Source organism: Gymnoscopelus braueri, assembly GCF_963280865.1.
Source record: "Gymnoscopelus braueri genome assembly, chromosome: 15".
NCBI lineage: Eukaryota > Metazoa > Chordata > Actinopteri > Myctophiformes > Myctophidae > Gymnoscopelus > Gymnoscopelus braueri.
In genome coordinates this window covers 18,072,293-18,078,126 of record NC_137620.1, presented here as the reverse complement: position 1 = coordinate 18,078,126, position 5,834 = coordinate 18,072,293, and the positions used below count along the sequence as shown (strand labels likewise).

The 5,834-nt window shown below is 42.4% G+C and overlaps 1 pseudogene across 1 annotated transcript; it reads left to right on the top strand.

The window, feature by feature from the left end:
• Positions 1 to 408: 408 nt before the first annotated feature.
• On the top strand, positions 409 to 5,289 carry LOC308101400 (zinc finger protein RFP-like; annotated as a pseudogene). Its single transcript, XR_013934991.1, has 7 exons — positions 409 to 414; positions 991 to 1,472; positions 2,033 to 2,128; positions 2,576 to 2,809; positions 3,511 to 3,658; positions 3,986 to 4,012; positions 4,282 to 5,289. The product of XR_013934991.1 is annotated as a zinc finger protein RFP-like (transcript).
• The last annotated feature ends 545 nt before the right edge of the window (positions 5,290 to 5,834 follow it).

Here is a 5,834-nt window from a genome sequence, read left to right as displayed (position 1 = left end):
CTGCCATGGTTCATGATGTTTTATCGCGGGTTTGAATATCTGAAATCAAGGATATATATTTTTTTCCAAACAGTAATGGTAGTACATTTCTTTAGGTTTCCATTCAGCAAAGTCACTTAGCCACACCCTCTGAATATGTTTAATCTGTCTTCTCAGACAGCATTCACTCACACCCATGTGAGGAGCTGATGAGTTGTGCGGTGTTTGGCATTTGCAGCAACTTTAACTTTAAGACAAGTCTCAGCACAAGACAAAAGACCCTGAACGTGTAAGGTAGGTGATTCTTACCACCAACTGCTGTCTCCGTCTTTCTCTCTCTTCACAAAATACAAAATGAGGGGAAATGTTTAATGGATGTCGGGGTGGTGGTGTTTAAAAATGTGTTTAGGTAGGCCTCTGGTTACATGCATGGCAGTGAGTCATAGGGTGTGGTCACCTCACCAGTCACATTATTTTGTCATTAGACCTATATGCCTTTTTTTTTTTACTTCGTCCACCTAAGTCCATGGTGTGCTACAGTATAATGGGCATACATTTTTGGTCTTCAAACTATTGTAAGAGGCCCCAAACATCAGAGACAATCTGTAGCTGGTTCAATGCTATAGGCGCACGTTGACGTGAAGTCTGCAAGGGCTTGAGGGCTGTCCCATTTGAAATGGGTAAGTCAGTGAGGGCTAAGGCAGAGCCCTTTATGCACCCTTTCCGTAAGTCAGCATCGATGCAGACTTTGGCTAAGGGAATTACCCACAGTTCATAGCGTTACCAGGGGAATGAGGGGAATCCTCCAAACGTCAATCATTTAAGTATGCAAATTAGTATCGCATCGCAGTTAGAATTTCAACAAACAATATAGTGCTTCTCAAAGCGAGAAGTACTGTCCCATTCATTTTATACCATTTGGAGCCCTTGCTCACCCTCAAGCACTTAACAGCTGACGTCGCTTAACTCAGTGAGGTGCAGGGTTTGAGGGCTTAGGGTGGACATTCAAAGTGCAGCGAGCGCTGGGACACCAGCGAGATATGCCAGTGCCCCAAATGCAGCAAAAGATTCCACGCTAGGCCCGAGGTTTCCACGAACTCGCTCATGGAGGAGATCTCCACGCAGATAAAGAGGAGAAAAGTCGAAGTAAAAGAGGAGTGCGCGGGGCATGAGAGCCCCGCCGCGCACACCTGGGAGGTGGCATGTGACCTTTGCGTGGGAAGGAGGCTCATGGCAGTGAAGTCGTGCCTGGTTTGTCTCGCCTCGTTGTGCGAGATCCATCTGAAGCCTCACCACAGCGTGTCCACCTTAAGGAGACATCAGCTGGTCGACCCGCTGGCGAACATAGAAGAGAAGATATGCCAGAAGCACCAGAGGATGCTGGATAGCTTTACTGCAGAGACGACGAAATGTGCGTCTGTCTGCTGTGCACTGAGACTGACCACAGGGAGCACCAGATGGCGCCCCTTGAGGAGGAGGCACCTCGGCAGAAGGTAGGATATTTAGCCTGTCAGGTGATGCATGGAACCTGCAACCTGTCTGCAGCTTGTGTAATTACAACCTTTGGGTTTCTAGATGCCTCTTCAATTGTCTTTTGAAACTTTTGTTTTTTCTTTTGCAATCTGATCTAACAGTGTGTTCCATGCAGTCATGGCTCTATACAGCACTGTGCGCTTCGTATACCCTGTTTTGGCTTTAGGGATTTGATGGCAACCTCTTGTGGCATGTCTCATTTTATATATGGATGTTAGAGCTAGGTGTAAGTTGATTATATAGACAGTTAGGATGTTTCAGAACATTAATATTTCTCAAGAAGACAAGGAGTGATACTGTCAGCTTCTCCGTGACTGTCGTCCAGGAGAGCTTGACATGCATTTTGTTTATATTACACCTTGGTGTACGCCTAAGGGCAAGCCGAGCTGCTCTGTTTTGAACCAGCTGCATCTTTCCCAGGTCACTCTTGTTTGCCCCTGACCAAATCATTGTGCAGTAGTCCAGATGTGAAGGTCATAGGAACAGGAAACAGTATTAACAGTATTAACACTTCCCACAGGAAAAGATCGGGCGTACAAGAGCAGAGATCCAAACGATGATCAGAGAGCGGAAGGAGAAGATGGTGGAAGTGAAGTTCAACGTTGAACTTAGCAGAGTGAGTTTCCTCTAGCCTGCTAAACCACCCCGGTCGCGGAAATCACATTTCATTTGATTTCAGCATAAATCAAATCAAATGAAATACGAATGCGAGGTGGTTTAGTTTCCCCCACAAAATGTGACTTTTTACCTAAAATTAATGTAACCACTTAAAGCCTATACTTCATTGCCCACGGTACCCCCAGGGGTCTATATTCCCTCCTTTTGTCACTCTACACCAAAATCTCTTCGCAAAAAATAGCTGACCCACAAGCTAACAACGGTTGCAAGCTTGTAGATCTGCACATTTTTACTGAATGATCGCTCCACAATAGGGGCACTTGGGTTCATGTAGTTAAGTATGTTCATAATCCCACAAAATTCTACTTTTAACATGAAACATATTTTAACGACGTTGATGCCTTTTCCTCCATAATCTTTTTTTCCCCCTTTTTTATCATACAAGGAGAAGACAAAGAAGGAGCTTGAAGATGTTGATAAGCTCTTCACCGGTCTGATGAACCGGGTGAGGGGAAAGCACACAGGACTGAAGTCCACTATGGAAGGGAAACAACAAGAGACGGAGAACATGGCGAACGCCATCGTTGAACAGTTGGAGCTGGAGATCGCTGACTTGCAAAGGAGAATCAATGAGCTGGAGGAGCTGGAGGAGAACCACGACCATCTCCACTTACTGCAGGTCTGCACATTGAAATGTTTCATTTATTCATCTAAAAATACAAATAAATCTAGGACAGTGGTTCTCGAAGTGGGGTCCAGGGACTCCACCAGCATTACCAGCTTTTTAGGCAGTATCGGCAGCTTTTTCGATACTGGTATCGGTATCGGGAACAACTCTACTCACAACCTCAATGGAAGTTTTATATGGTTAAAAAATATATTTGGGGAGTTATGCTTACAATTCAGGTTGGGGTTAGGATTAGGCATGTAGAGGTTAGGATTAAGGGATGGGGACTGGGGTTAGAGTTTTCTCTTATTTATAGGAGAAAACGTAGAGAAAATTTTGAAAGAAATTTAGAAAGAAAAGAGAGAAAAGAGAAAATGTATAAGAGGTTGTGCGATCACACAGACACACAACGGGACACACCTCGGGGTCATAAGAGACACACACGTCAGTTTTCCGAGGTCGCCTGCCACAGACAGACAGATATTTGGTGAATTAACAGAATAATTTGGCCGTGGATCCCCATTTGAAAATATTTTGTATTCAATTACAATTAAATAAATTGAGGACAAGCAGTAATATTGTATTGTCTTTACGCAACAACCAGTTGGTCAAATGGCAGAGTTGGTGTCTCCTTCAAGAAATCTAACTTTTTCACATTGTTTCATAAAAGTTTTTTTATTTATATATACATTGTTTCCCACCCGTACTTTCAGACTGCCAAGATGCTTTGTACCCATCCAACTAACACGGGCTGGTCTGAGAGGAGCCTTTACTCTGACGTGTGCATTAACACAGTGAGAGGAGTTCTGTCTAACCTTGTACATGCTTTCAGTCAAGAACTGAAAACACTCACAGACATGGGTGAGCATCGATTGAGATACATTCTATCTGTGCATGTCGATGTTGGTTCAAATGTAATTTATATTATTATTATATTATTATTTATAGCATGTACTATAGACAGATGCCAGGTTAATTTGTTGACCTGGCATCCTATAGTTATGTATGATTTCAATGTACAGATTATTTATTTGACCTATGACCCTAGATTACTATCTCTATGCATTTGATACTACCTCGTGTTTAACTTGCTTACTGTAAATCGAGCGTCTGCTAAATGCCTAAATTTCGTATGTTATCCACCTTTTCCCAAATAATGTTGTGTGTTTTGTTTTGTATATGTACCAGAACTGAAGAGGATGAGAGAGTATAAAGGTGAGATCAAGGGGTTTAAGTGCTCAGTGCAAATATTAACCGTTTAAATATTACAAACATTCTCTCTTTTGCTTCCCGTACACTTTTTTGGTTCTTAGATTTGCTACTCTCTGTAAAATTGTAGATTGTCTTTTTGCACACCTGTGTCATTGTAGATGATCTTTTTGCACACCTGTGTCATTGTAGATTGTATTTTTTCACTGCAAAGGTGTGAGGAACAGCCAGATCCACAGTGAAGTTGTATTTTAACAAAACCTTATGCTCCTCAGAGTCGGTCACCATGGACCCGGACACAGCCAATTGCTGGCTTACCTTGTCTGAAGGTGGGAAACGTGTGAAATGCTCATGCAGACCAAATCCAGTGACCGACGACAACCCAGAGAGGTTTGACTCCCATCCCATGGTCTTAGGCGAGAAGGGCTTCACCTCCGGACGCCATTACTGGGAAGTCCAGGTGGGGGTGAGAACCGACTGGGACGTCGGCATCGCCATGGAGACCGTCAACAGGAAGGGAGAGGTCAATGTGAAAAGAGAGCATGGGTTCTTTTGCATGGGGAAGACAGGTTTAGACTACACATGTAACAATACTTCCTACAAAACCCTTCTCAGGCTGAGAAAAGTAGGAGTTTATTTGGACTATGAGGAAGGCCGGGTCTCTTTCTATGACGTGGATGAGAAGTTGCACATTTACTCTTTGACAGGCGAAACTTTCACTGAAAAATTGTTTCCCTACTTTTATGTGTATGGCAATAAAAAAAGATCGGAAGCATTGCGTATTACATAATTTGGGATATCAGAGCTTACTACCGGTCACTACTTGAAGGAGCACTTCCCATTTGCAACCTTATCTTCATATATCTTACGTCATAACTTATATCATATATCTTCATAACCTTCACAGTTGTATAGGTATATACTTTGTATACTAATGTTCTGTTTTGATGGCGCTTCTTGTTTCTTTTTTCTTGCCTTGTATTGCTGTATACGACAGTACTTTATTTCCTTACTCTTTACCTCTTTACCTGTAACTCTGTAACTCTGTAACTCTGTAACTCTGTAACTCTTTAACTCTGTAACTCTTAACTGCTGTGCTGCCTCTGGGTGACTGATTTCCCCCCGCAGGATCAATAAAGGAGCCTTATAAGGAGAATTGTGTCATCTCCGTTCACTTCATCGGGCCAGTCTTCTCGATTCTTCTATTGACGATTAGTGACATCGTTTGTCACTATTTCGAGTTTACATGAACCACGTGACCGGCGCTGTTTCTGCCCGATAGTTGACGTAACTCTCCAATAGAGGGCTCTGGTCCTCACTATTCTGTCAACTAGTTCTCTGTCATAGAGGTTAAACCTTACTCTATTGACATTGCGGATCGGAATTTCGAGCTATTGGAAACTACAGCATTTATTTTTCTGGAAGATCAGCACACATAAAAGCCACTGTACTTGCATCAATTTTTCTTTTCTTTTTAAAGTTTGAATTTTTCTGAAATGACCACTGATTGTCATTGGTGGAAACAGATGGTGTCATTAGAGTAAGGTTTCTAACGTCTCCATAGAGTTGTAAACAGAAATGGTACCATCTTTATAATGAGCATTAGTGAGGACCAGCTGTGAAGATAAGGATGAACATTGGTAAATAGTGAACAAGTAATGCCAGTGATGTGAATGACGGCAGGGTTGCTTGAGTTGGAAAAAACATACAAGCCTTTTGCAAAACCTTAGGGTAACTTAAACCACATTCTGTGAAATTGTGCCTTACTTTTTCTTCATTCTTAAAACTATGAAAAGTGAAAATAGCAGATGTAATAGCTTGTAGATCT